Source organism: Triturus cristatus, chromosome 7 (assembly GCF_964204655.1).
Source record: "Triturus cristatus chromosome 7, aTriCri1.1, whole genome shotgun sequence".
NCBI lineage: Eukaryota > Metazoa > Chordata > Amphibia > Caudata > Salamandridae > Triturus > Triturus cristatus.
In genome coordinates this window covers 527571057-527585370 of record NC_140590.1, presented here as the reverse complement: position 1 = coordinate 527585370, position 14314 = coordinate 527571057, and positions in this window count along the sequence as shown.

Sequence of the window (14314 nt, the reverse complement as noted above, 5' to 3'; positions counted from 1 at the left end):
AGTCCCGCACCAAAAACTACACCTCTCCCCACGCCTTTTAACCCAGAGCTGTGGAGAGATCAGACACTCAGACCCAGCACAGCTCAACCTAGCGATCTGGCTCCTGAGGTCTTAGAGTTCGGTTACCTTATCCTTCCCCCTGATTGTATGAACATTATCAAGGAAGCTAGACGCCCCACCTCTAGAGCCTGCTATGCAGCCAAGTGGAAACGATTCGTGATATACTGTCACTATAACATCATTGATCCTCTAGATGTATTAGGTTACACCTCGCTGCCATAGCAGCCTACTTACAAAATAGATAACACTTGTCTCTATTCAGGGTACCTGCCATCAAAGCATTTATAGAAGGCCTCAAAAGAATAATTCCTCCCAGGGTACCACCCTCACCTGTGCGGAATTTAAACATAGTTCTCACAAGACTAATGGGCCCTCCTTTTGAACCTCTACACAAATGCGAACTACAATTTCTAACCTGGGAAGTCGCTTTCCTAGTGGCCATTACTTCCCTTAGAAGAGTCAGTGAGCTACAGGCACTAACTATTCAAGAACCTTTTTTTTACAACTCCATCATAAAGTGGTCCTCAGAACCAATCCAAAATTCCTCCCTAACGTTATTTCTCCCTTCCACCTCAATCAGTCTGTGGAATTGCCAGTATTCTTCTTGCAACCACAAACAGTCGCAGAAAGAGCTCTTCACATTCTAGATGTAAAAAGAGCACTGCTTTATTACATTGAAAGAACAAAACCTTTTCGAAAGACAAAACGACTTTTCGTGTCCTTCTCACCACCACATAAAGGCAACCCCATATCAAAATCTAGGATAGCAATTTGGATAGTGAAATGCATAAAGATTTGCTATCACAAAGCAAAACGTACATTATCAGTTCCCCCTAAAGCCCACTCTACCCGAAAGATGGGGGCTTCAATGGCATTTTTAGGAAACATTCCCTTTGATGAAATCTGCAAAGCAGCTACATGGTCTACACCGCACACATTCATAAAGCACTATTGTGTAGATGTGCAAACAAAACAACAAGCTAATGTGGGCCAGGCTGCATTCAAAACATCATTTCAAACTACTGCAACAGATACTGGTAGTCGCTGCTAAGGAGGGGTACTGCTATACAATCTATGCATAGTGTGTGATCTGCAGCTCATATGCCTCGAACGGAAAATGCTACTTACCAGTAAGCATCTGTTCTTGGCATGTAGAGCTGCAGATCCACACACGCCCACCCACCTCTCTGGTTACCTTTATCTGTTCCAGTACTTTCTTATTTAGATACAGCATGCACAGGCTTCTTATCTGTTTCTCACAAAACTCCATAATTTCCCTGATGACAAAAAACTATCTGAAGATGGAGCCGATGCCCATGCGCACTATCATACAAAGGAGGAGTCTCCTATCCCATGACTTCCAAAGACTTTTCCAAGACAAAAACAAGTGCAAACATCAGGGCCCAACACCAGATGGCGATCTATGCATAGTGTGTGGATCTGCAGCTCTACATGCCAAGAACAGATACATACTGGTAAGTAGCATTTTCCATACTCTTTCAGAAAGCACGACCTCTCCCTTACAATATGATCCTGTGGCTTCTTTACTACAGACTTAGCTGCGTTTGCAGCACTACAATTTTTTTTCTATTGGTAAACCTAGCTTTTACCTAATATAAATTAGCTGCCATCTTCTGTGATCATTATCTTTACGATGAGCTTTCTAGCGCAGATAAGCAACTGGACTGGGGTGAACTCCAAGTACATTTATGGTTAATCACTCCTATCTCAATAGTTCTCTTCTACAAAAATGTGACTGTAGAGAATAACATTTGTTCAGAAGAAAACTATACTAACTAGTAACACTAAATTAGCAGTGTGTATTTTGGAAATTCACATAATATGCACTCTTGCAGTCCAGTGTCAGGTCCAGAATATTCAGCTTGCCTTTTTTTCTGGTTTTTCTGGTTTAGGCATGACTGGTGACTTTACCATGTCTCCTCGAACCCCACAATGCACAGGGAAATAAACTCCTGTAATAATGTTTGTCAAGGGTGGGCATCACCACCTATTGGCCCGAACAGGAAATGTGAGGTCATTCTGATACAATCACCTAAACGGAAACATTGTGGAATCTAACAATGTTCATAGACTAAAACAGAGAACATTTTCATAGTGTTGTTCATTTTCTTCCTACTGGTGAACTTCCTCAAATTTGTTAATCTACAAACAACACCTTTGCCAGACAACTGGTAGTGGAAATGCCTATCCATGTGATAGCGATTTCCTACCATGCGTACCACTGTCCTTGGTTCCTGGAGGCTCTCTGGTTTGGAGTGTGTGCACACACTTAGAATTACAGTATCACTACCTCTGTAAGATCATCCTGCTTAATTGAAAGAGACAAGTTACCTTAGATAGATTCCTTACCTTAGAATATCCCCAGGCGTCAGACTGGATCTGGAAAGTTTTCGTCAGCAGTACCCCTGCGCGTCAGAAGGTGGCGTCCTGTGGCTCTGCATCCGTTGCTGGCTGAGATGACGTCACGGAGACTACTTAGGCGCCACCCATGCGCTCTGACGGCAGTTCTTTCTTTTTCCGCGCCAGCAAGCGCAGATCTGGTTACAGCACGTACCCTAGTCACTTTTTGACTAACTTTTGAGACTTTTTGTCTTTCATTTTTGAGGCTTTGACTCCTGGTGCCACGTAGGGATATGCAAGACACGTAGGGATGCCTGGGGTTAAATCCGGTGGGGCCTGTCGCCATACGATGTCGGTGCAAGCTTTCCTTGCTGCCATGGACCGCCTTTTAAGGCCTAGGGCTCCCGTCGGCGTGCCTTTGGACCCTGTCCCAGCTGAAGGCCCTCCCTTGCCGCCGGCTCTGCTGCCGGCACCGCCGGTGGCTCCGGCCCCGCAAGGTCCTCTGCCGGCGGCTCCAGCGCCGCAAGGTCCTCCGCCGGCGGCTCCGGCGCCGCAGTGGGTTCAGTTTGTTCCACCACCACCCTTGCCCAGTTTCCCGGACAATTTTGTTCCTGGTTAGGACCCTAATTGGAACACGGAGCCGGACCAGCGCCGGGAATGGCGCCATTCGACCATTTTTATTCCCCTGTCCCTCCCCCACCGCTGCAGCCTGTTCCACGGTCAGTGGAGGACGGGGACGACTGGGAGGGGTCTGAAGACCCTCTCGCATGGCAGTGCGGGTCGGAACAGGAATGGACAGAAGAGGATGCAGGTGGCCTTGACCACTCCTCTGAACCCGGTTTTCTTTGCCCTCCTGCTGTGGCAATGGAGGAGGACGTACACTATGGTGCTCCATTGAGCAGCTGAGGCCCTTGACCTTGACCTGCTTACGGTGAGCCTCAAAACTAATCTCCTCACTGAAGTACTTCAGCCGGCGGCAAGCTCTATGGAGCCCCTGCTACCATTCAATGAGGCATTAACTGACGTATTGATGGGCACCTTGTCTAGACCAGCAACGGGGGGTCCCATGGATAAAAATGTAGCCAGGCGTCATCGCCCGGCCCCGGGTGACCCTGCTTTTTTGACAACCCACCCAACTCCAGAGAGCCTGGTCATCCAGGCCTCCACTTCCTAAAGCACATTCCCAACCTCCCCGCCAGATAAGGAATCCAAGTAGATGGAACAGTTCTGCAAGAAACTGTTTACATCTGCCAGCTTAGGGCTGCTGTCGGTGAACACCGAATGCCTCTTGGACTGCCACTCCCACGCTGTGTGGGACACGGTTGCTCAGGTGCTGCCTCCGTGTCCACAGAAGGTTCGGACAGTGCTTTCCCAAGCTGTTGCTGAGTGGAAAGATGCAGCAAAATTCGCCATTCGGTGTGAACTGGACACCGCGGACTCACTGGGTAGGGCGATTTCCATGAAAGTGGCCCTCCGTCGCCACGCCTGGTTGCGGTCCACTGGGCTTTCAGGGGATGTTCAAAGTTCTCTTATGGACATGCCCTTTGATGGTACTCGCCTGTTTGGCGATTCGGCAGCTAGTGCCCTGGAGCGTTTTAAGGACTCCCGGGCTACGGCCAAGTCCTTGGGTCTCTCCACCACGCGCCCGGCCACGTCTGCTTTTCGTTCCTTTCGTGGCCACGGAAGGGGCGCCCCGACACGTTCGTTCAGCCAGAAGCCTGCGCAGAACCAACCTCAGTGCGGTCGCGAACGTGGTTCCCGCCGCGGCGGGACACGGGGCCAGCGTGCGTGTCAGTCCACCTCCGCTCCAGCAGCATCCGCCTCAAAGCCTTCCTAGTCCGAGCCTTGGGGCACACCCCATGCCGGTGGGTTGCAGGATTCGCCATCACCTCTCCCACTTGCTTTCTGTTACCTCGGACAGGTGGGTGTTGCAAATCGTCCGAAGGGGCTACTCCCTCCCCTTCGAGAGAGTCCCTCCAGCCATGCCACCTCAGTTCCACCAAATGTTGGGGGACCATTTTGGGCTTCTCCAGCAGGAAGTCACGGCCAAGGGGGCCATCGAGCGCGTTCCTGGGCCAGAAGTAGGACGTGGTTGTTATTCTCACTACTTTCTGGTCCCCAAGAAGGAGAAATGGGGCCTGCTCCACATCTTGGACCTTAGGATCGTCAACTGCTTCCTCCGGAAGGAGAAGTTCAAGATGTTGACTCTGGCTCAGGTCTTGGCTGCCCTCGACCCTGGAGACTGGATGGTAGTGTTGGACTTGCAGGATGCATATTTTCATATTCCCATCCCACCGGCGTTACCTGCGGTTCACGGTAGGCCAAGAGCATTTTCAGTTTGCCGTGCTCCCCTTCGGCCTTACGAGTGCCCCTCGGGTGTTTACGAAAGTGATGGCGGTGGTCGCAGCTCATCTGCACAGATCAGGGGTTACAGTCTTCCCCTATCTCGACGACTGGTTGTTGAAGGCGGGCTTGCCCCAGGCAGTTGTCTCCCACCTCCAGACTACGGCCGACCTCCTGCATTTGCTGGGGTTCTCCATCAATGTGCTGAAGTCGCACCTGAGTCCCTCTCAAAAGCTCCTCTTCTTCAAGCGATTCTGGATTCGAAGCAGTTTCGGGTTTATCCTCCTGAGCAGCGAGTATGGGATATTCAGGCTATGATTCCGACTGGAGCTGCGGTCTGTTGTACACCTTTCTGTCTATACCACTTCTGCCCAGAGTGCTGAAGAAGATTCGGCGCAACCGGGCCCCAAGTCATCCTTGTGGCTCCGAATTGGGTGCGAATTTACTGGTATCCCGAGCTACTCAGCATGGTGATCGATCCCCCGATCCGGCTGCCTCTTCGGGAGGATCTTCTATCGCAGCGGCAGGGAACGGTCCTCCACCCGAACCTGTCCAGCCTCCAGCTCTATGCGTGGAGATTGAGCGGCGACAGTTGACGCCTTTCTACGGCTGCCAGATCAGCCTTCTCTTTTTAAGTCCTCAGTTGTTAATCGCTTCCTCAAAGGCATTACACACACGTTTCCTCCCGTGCCTTTCATAATGCCTCAATGGAACTTAAATCTTGTCTTGACATATCTGATGTGCGCTCCATTTGAGCCTCTTCATAACTGTTCCTTACATCTTCTCACTCTCAAGACGGCTTTCCTGGTAGCCATCACCTCTGCCAGAAGAGTGGGTGAGCTCCAGGCTCATTCTTCTAAACCTCCTTTTCTTTCTGTTCATCCGGACAAGGAGGTTTAAAGGACCTCGTCCTTCTTTCTTGCCAAAGGTTGTAACGCCCTTCCACATCGGGCAGACCATCACTTTGCTTACCTTCTTTCTGCCTCCGCATCCTTCAAAAGAGGAAGAGAGGCTCCACCTTCTGGACCCAAAACGTGCACTCTCGTTCTATCTAAAGCACACACAACAGTTCCGGGTGGATGACCAGCTTTTTGTTGGCTACGAGGGTGCCAAAAAAGGTCTGGCTGTACACAAACGAACCATCTCTCGCTGGGTCGTTCTGTGCATCAAAGCATGTTACTCGTTGGCTAAGAAGGAGCTTCCTGTGGGGCTGCATGTCCATTCTTCCAGGGCAACGGCAGCCACTACTGCCTTGGGACGCGGCGTTCCCTTGCATGACATTTGTAAGGCAGCTATGTGGGCCTCACTGCACGCGTTTACCAGGCATTATTGCCTTGACAGTCAAGTTCAGAGGGACGGCTTCTTTGGCCCTTCTGTCTTCCGTGACTTTCTGTTGTTATCTTGTTTGCAGACCCACCACCGGGGTTGGTATTGCTGGGGTATCTATTCTAAGGTAAGGAATCTATCACTAACGTGTCTCTTTAAGTTGTACAAGTTACTACTTGTGTAACGATTTATCTGTAAGAGACATTATTTAGTGATAGGTTCCTTACCACCCCACCCATCCTCCCCGCTCTGCTAACTGATTTCTAGGGTTAAGGTCATCCGTTTACTGGCCCTAGTTTCATGGCACCAGTGGTCAGTTTCTTGCATGGCTCTGGCGCGGAAAGCCATGTACAGAACTGATGCCAGCGTGCATGGGTGGCGCCTAAGTAGTCTCTGTGACGTCATCTCGGCACATACGACGCCAGCGACGGACGCGGAGCCGCACGACGCCACCTTCTGAAACGCAGGGGTACTGCTGACGAAAACTTTCCGGATCCAGTCTTGCGCCTGGGAATATTCTAAGGTAAGGAATCTATCTAAGGTAAGGAATCTATCACTACTACTTGAGTAACAATATATCTGTAAGAGACATTAGTTAACTTGTGCATCAAGGAGATTCTGGGGTCATGAAATGTAAACATAGGAGGAAATCCTCCTGTGGCTCGATGGGCTGTAATTGTGGAGAGAAACAAAAATAGAAGGTGCAATTGGAAAAAGACGGGGGGCTAAGGTGGCAATACCATTGAACATCTGCTTGAGTTCTTGAGTACTGTGCCTGTTTTTCAAGACTAACGCTTTTCGATTGGGGATTTATAAAGCCAAGGATTAAACGTACTGAATCTAACTCCATAAGCTGCTGTTAATGGAGGACTACGCAAAGACCTTTTTTCAAAATAATTTTGATGTTTTATCCAGTGAAGCATAGGGAAACATTTGATTGTAATCAAGCATTTGAAAGAATGGGCCAGAAAATACATTTTTTTTATTAAGAGGATATTTTACAAACTGATGGAGATTTTATACAAAATATATATATATTTTTTATTGATGTTTATCCTTTGACACCACTTTTATATAGTCCATAATATTGTGATCCTTTTTTTGAAAGGGAACGTGTTAAGGGTGGGTTAATGTGTGATATCATTTTCTGCACTAATGCAGCTTTTGGAAAGAGTGAACAGGTGCCATTTTGTGAATAACTTATCTCGTCCATGTTAAAAATGTATATGCTAGCTAAAGCAAAGATGTAAAAGGACCTAGCACCTAAGGTTGCTGTACTGAGAAAGGCCTGTACATGCAAGATCTCCCTATCTAATTATCACAAGGCTAGTTCTGCTGTAATAGACCCAGGCATGTAAGAAATGGGTAACATGAGGAGATCTGCGTTGTAAGCGCTTGTCTTGGTAGGTGATGCGAGCTTTGCATTTGGAAATGAGTGGAAGAGAGTTTTCATTTGCCTGAGACGTTTATGAATAATTCGTATTCACCACTTAGACCACTGCAGGTATAAAAGGGAAAAGAGGAATGCGTTTCTCTGTTTAGGGCGAAAAGAGAATAAAGTATTGCCATATGTTTTGGATAGGACTATGCTCACAAGGTTTACATTGGGTCTGTAGGGAAACTGTTGCCAAATGTGTTAAATAACCAATCTACTGCTGCATGGTGTTGTGAAACTGTGACTTGGCCTCTACAATCCTACTAAGGCAGGGAAATTAGGATGGGGCCAAAATATACCTCCAGTACATGGCTCCACTGTAAATAAGCCTTCCTATCACTTTGATGGTCAGTGTGAGTAGCCCAGAAATGTGCACTTTTAAGATGTCTTTCACCTTAGTGAGAGGACGGATATTATGGTAGGTTTGCATGCCTCCTTCCTGTGCGCTTCACAACAAAAGGTCTGGATAAATGTATGGACCAATTCTTATGTGAGAAGGATACTGTTGCATTTCATATGAGCACAACAGCCTGAGACAAAAAGCAGGCCAGTAAATGTTTGATTTCAGTGGGCTGGCCCCAGTGCTCTGTGTGCCTGTGTAGTGCTGCTACAGAACCTGAAATTAATAAAGGAAATCCCACCAGTATCATTTAACGGAGGGGGGGAGGTGTGAATGTGTGTGTTTATAGAGACCGTTTTAGCATCTCTGCACTACCATTCCCTACCAACAAGATTTTGCTGCTTTTTATTGATCCGCTATTCGAGAGGAGTGCATTTCCACTACTTCTCATCCAGATGAAGGGATTTACTTTGTTTAATGTGTTGATTTCTTGTTTCCATTTTATGATGAAATGAAATAAAGGTACAAATAAATCTTAACTGAATTTTCTGCTGGAAATTGTTATCATTGATGGAAAGATGATGTTGAAAATGCGGAAATATATTTGGTTCTGAGCACTCTAATCTTGTCTGCCTCCTCCTTTCACATAAAAATGACTTTTTTATGGTTTGCTATCTTGTATAGGTCACACCTAAAATCCAATGGCATTTCATTGTATATAGACGCATAGGCAAGATGTCGTAAGCTTAGCTTCATTACGCACTAATGATCACCTCATGCTGGACTGTGCATCAAACAACCACTGCCCCATCAGAGGTCTGCCATGGATTCCAAAGGTCCTAGAAAATGTTGTAGGAAAATAGATTGTGAAACTGGGGGGCAGTTGGGCTTCAGCCTTGGTATGAGCTGTGCCTGAGCTGTCACACAGTCCAAACAGTCCTTTTCCATTTAAGTAAACGGATTTCTGTGGGATAGCTTTTAAATCAAAGGCAGTCACTGCAAACAAACGCTTTAACACACGAACGAGCTAGCTGCCATTAACAAATATTGCTCTTGGGCGCCACTGAAACAAAGCTGTGCCTTCCCAGGTAATGCTTTTAAAACAGTAGCTGATGAATGAATGTTTGGGTGTTCATGCTGGTTCTTGAGGTGCTAGTTGTGGTTTCAAGTGACGAGGGGCTCTCCACAACCTCACGGCAGGATCTCCAGATGCAACGGACCCCTGGGTTTCTCTGCCACAGCAGCAACTTCCTCAGTATACAGAGCTTTCTCATTCCCTAGACAAAGGGAAGATGTTTCACATGGGCTACCTAAAGAAAATGCCATGTTGCCACGTGTCATTGGTTTTCTTTTAAGTGGAAACGGCTTAATCTGTCTTATCTTTCCGTTTGTGGGGCACAGACAAAGAAGCTTCATTGTAGGTGGGGCCTTCAGGTCAGAACTTTTCATTCTTGTTGGTGAACTAGAGAATAACTTCACTGGCCCTCATAGAAGCCTTTCAGGTCCAGATATTCAAGACCGACCAGGAGTCTCCACTTCCCAGTCCTTCTCCAAACAAAGGTAATTTTCTCTTGAAAGCAATTCTGAATTTTTGTAAAGGGCCCTCAGCTGTGATTTGAATGATTCCTAAACAAATCAGAATACGTTTCCCACACTATCCCAGCCTGGGCTTTACCACATTGATCTATTTCCCGCCTCGGGCAATTTACAGCAGAAGGTATGAAAGAGTTTTGTATGGAACAGAAATCCAAAGTGGTAGATCTGAGCCTCACCGAGAATCTACTGCTACTGTATCAATATTCTTTGTGAAGCCAGCCCACTCTAGTCTCACTGTCACAAGAAAGGATTTGTTTAAGGAATGCTTTGGAGAGTGGCCGAACCCCTCATCTATTAACCGCAGGAGCTGTTTTACTCCAATTAACTGTGAGCCCCAGGGTATTTTATACAATAAAAAGATTACGATACCAGCACAAAGTGATCAGCTGAAAGACTGAAATTGCACAACTTTATAAAAAGTCACCAAAACAGCCTATATAATTAAATTTCAGGTTCATCAATGGGTTTTTAATCTCTCATTTACTATATGCAACCTTTCTACAGGTTTCCTAACTGTCGTTAATAAAAACATGAGTTGTAGGAAACTGCATAGTTTTAAAAACTTGCACTTACTTCTAACCTACTACTTAAGTCGTTTTTAATTGTAATGCAGTTATGTGCACTATGCAGTTGGCCAGACGTTTGCAAGCCACAGTACGATTGACTTGCACAGTGTCAAATTTACTTTTTAAAGGCAAACCGGTTCAATGTGTACGTTTGACATCTAGTTTGAATGGTACATGGCTGTTCCTGAGCTCAGGTAGTAGAGTTTGGAATTTGATATTTAGGTAGCCTATGCTAATAGTGCACCCTTGACAGCTGACTTACAAAAATGTGTGATTTACAGTTTTAACAGCAAAACCACTTTCCATGTTTTAGGAAACTCACATGCACGCATAGTGTCTCACATGTAGATTAATCAACCCAGCTTCCATTCACACCATAAAAGTGAGATGGCCATGGTCATGACATGACACATTAAATCTACAGACCATGGCTCCTATCAGTCATAGCATTTGTAAAGAGCACTACTTACCCGTGAGGGTCTCAAGGCGCTAAGGGGTGGGGAATGCTGCTACTGTTCAAAGAGCCAGGTCTTGAGGAGTTTTCTGAAGGTCAGTAGGTCTTGAGTCTGCCGCGGCAGGAGAACGGTTGGAGGACGGAGGGGGCGGGGGGGGAGGACGGAGGGGGCGGGGGGGGGGGCGGGGGGACAGAAGGCAAACAGGGCACAGAAAGTGGTGAGAGGGAGAAAAGTACATCAAAATAGGCAAGTTAAATCAGGCATAAGACAAACAGAAGGCAAACCGAGCTAAAAAAAATGGCGAGAGGGAGAAAAGTAAATCAAAACAGGCAAGTTACATCAAGCATAAGACAAACAGAAGGCAAACAGGGCACAAAAAAATGGCGAGAGGGAGAAAGGTAAATCAAAACAGGCAAGTAAATCAGACCAAGCAAAAGACAAGTACCAACAAAGCAGTGCAGCGGCGTGGGGAGCAACCTGCCTGGGAGCAGGGTCAAAGGTCGCTATAGCTGATTCTTAAACATCTCTCCCACATTCTCATTATGGTGAAGCACAACATCCATGAAGTAGTTTAGGTGCCAGACTACACTCTGCAGGGGTGTACATCCTTTCTATCTGGCCATAGTCCAAGAGAAGGACTTGGTGTCCTGTCTACTCTTCCCAGCTCTGTCACGTATGAAGTCCCCTAAAGGCTTTTCCCTCCTCTCCTTTGAAATGTATGTAAAAACACTGGGGTCCTGGTGTACCTACCCTCACCCCTTATAGGCTCTCTTTCTAATAAATTTCAGGGCTTGGGGATTCTGCCCCACATCTTGTAATGGATGCCAGAAGAGAAATGTTCTCTTGCGGCATCTAGTCCGATTCTCTGTAACTGATTCCCACTTTGGAAATGCAGTTCTGAAAGGGACGATGGGAGAACAGGTGCCCTTGTTCAATCTGGCCACCGGATTTGCAAATAATTGGCGAATCACAAATGGCAGAGCTATACAAAAGTGTTTACTCTTTAAAGCTTTCTTGGCAATTTCTGAAAATGCTTCTTACTGAAAAACTACTGAACAGATTTTAAACAAACCAACAGAAGCACACTTTTCTGAGTTAAGCTTTATGCTCCTGTGTGCAAGGGGGGTTAACTGCAGGGACTGGCCTTCTATCGGTCCCTGCTCCGGTCTCCCACGGGCACCCAACTACTTCAGTGCATGGCTTGTGCAGTTGTGGTTCCCTTTCTATATCTTATATAACCTGTCTTCTGTCTCTGAACCCATCTGTCATGCTCATGATTTGTTTTAAATTCCCATCTGGTCAGTAAACCATAAACGCCTCAAACAATGGGTACTGTGGGCATCTCTTTTCCTGAAAGTCCTGGGCCAATAGTGCACTACTGAGCTGCAGAGCTTGAGTGTCTCTGTAGCATATTCTGCCATAGATCCCATGCTGTGCACACTCCTACCACCTAGTGTTTGGCTGAGGCATTGTCAGTTGTTTTTCTGTTAGGTAGGAGTTTAGGTTTTAAGGTGACTCCTCCCTTGAAACCGACTTCAGGATACAGACTCCACCTTAGACTGTTTTTCCAGCTATTCGGTTTGGACATGTTTCCATAGCTTGGTGACCACTGTGCACTGAAAAACAGTAATCTCTGTACCAGTCAACTGGAGCACATGTATGCACATGCCATCAAGTATTTGATAGATGACATTGTGTGTGCCCTATGAATATTGAAACCAAAATCTCGATGGGACACAGTATTGAGGACAGAATATTGAAAATAAAATATGGACAATTGACTAAGTCTAGATTTTCTATACCGAACTATATATCTATATCTACTTGGTACATATATCTTCAAGGTATGTAGATGTGGAGTTGGGATAGATTGCTGTCGCCACATGAGGAATGTAATGAGTCGTAATTTGCTGCGGTTGCAGAGCCCATCGAATGGTTTGAATCGGACAATGAAAGGGCGAGTCCATCCAGTTGCTGGGAAGACTAGCAGGAGAGAAGAGGCCTGTTTGGTCATCTTCAGAGTTGTAGGAAGATGCAATCTCCAGGGTCCCCCACAGAAACCTGTACACAGGACTAGGGCAGCAGCCCCAGGTTCTGGGACAGACAAAGGACTGAGCACAACAGATTGATCATATGGACAAGGCTCTTACCCACGGGGTTCGACCTCGAAAGAGCCGCTGGACATGTCAAGCATGGCCGTCGAGAGTGCCATGTTGTGGTTTATGATGTGCCAACAAAAAATGCTTGCCGAACTGCAGTGGGAACTGTTAAGTTGACTGTTTTCTGCACTGGATGATTATTGAAGCTGTGACGGCAAGCCGACTTTGGCCCTGGAGTAAACACCGCCACTCCAGGAACTGAGGAGGGAGCCCAGCCTAAACACAGGCAGAGGACCATATACATTGATCCAATGATGGGGCACATTCTAGCATGGCCTTCTTCCACTAGCAATCCAGCACACAAGAAGCATAGGCTAACGTTTAAGAAGGTGATTTCAGACAACATTGGGGCATACTCCATCCTTAAAAAGAAGTGAGTTGGGACTACATCCAGGATTACACCACCCCTACAAATTCCATCATTGCACTCATTCCATAGTGTTTGACTAGGAGCCAACCAACCCTCTTCAATTTTATGAGGATCCTCCCCTCTCCCCTGGTAGTTCTGACTAGGACTTGGGGCCAAACAACACTCTTCAATTTAATGAGGATCCCCCCTGGAGCGACTTAGCAGCAGAGCGATGTGTACAGGACAGTCCGTAGGAAGACTCCTACTTTGAACTGTATCCAGTAAGTCAATTCCTAACCGATGATACATCCACATATCGCTGTCATAGTCCGGGCAGCAGAATACTGTAACATCACTATACATGTAGATAGAGCGCATTCCACCCAGTTCCTGCCAATTAAAAAAAAAAAATAATGTTAAAGTGCTTCACAGAAAACTTTAACGACCCAGTTAAATCTATAGTAGTAACACCAAGAACAGAAGAAAAGTTGATCCCTGCACCACAGGACCAGCCATTCATGAGGCAATGTGTCCTCTGATCACTTGTAGTTCTCACAGCTAGGAAAATAGTGCTCATCCAGGGAACTTGGGACAACCCGCCACCAAACAAGGAGAGTAAACTTATTGACACAATGCATGCGGCATTAAGAGCAGCAACACAGTGACATATTGCAAATTCAGTGGCTTTCCCATCCAGGTATTTAAAATGTCAGTGGGAGGAGATGAAGGAACTGCTACACCTCCCTGAAACAAACAGGAAAAGGACACAGGAGATGGTGCAAGTGGGGAAAATTATATCTGAAGCCATTAACCGATTGCACCCTGGATGCAGCTGATATGGCTTCAAGGCAGGTTAACACCAGCATACAACTGCTCTGGTTTGCGGCTGGAATTAGAGAAACATTTCATAAGCCTACGGCTTGATGGCCACAGCTATTTATCTGTCTAGAGGATGAAATGCTTGAAAAAACAAATTCAGGCTAGGGCATGGGTGCTTGGTAGCATCAGCAACAAAAACCAGGCTTTTGAAAACTCCAAACCTGTGTAGCGATGCATCCATCATTCCAAGGCAGCAATTTCAACCACAGCAGCCCGTAGAGGATGCCCAAAAACAGCCCAATCGGGAACAGTTTCAGAGGCAATAGCTGCACCAAGGGCAGAGATTCTCAAGGCAGACGCAATGACCTTGTAGTTGTTTCCTCAAGCATCCAATGCTTGTCAGAAGATCGCAGCCGATGCAATAATAAACGCATTCTTGGTCTGCCGGAGGGGATTAATAAGGGCAACATGGTGACCTACCTAGAGCCGTGGCTCAGAGATGTGG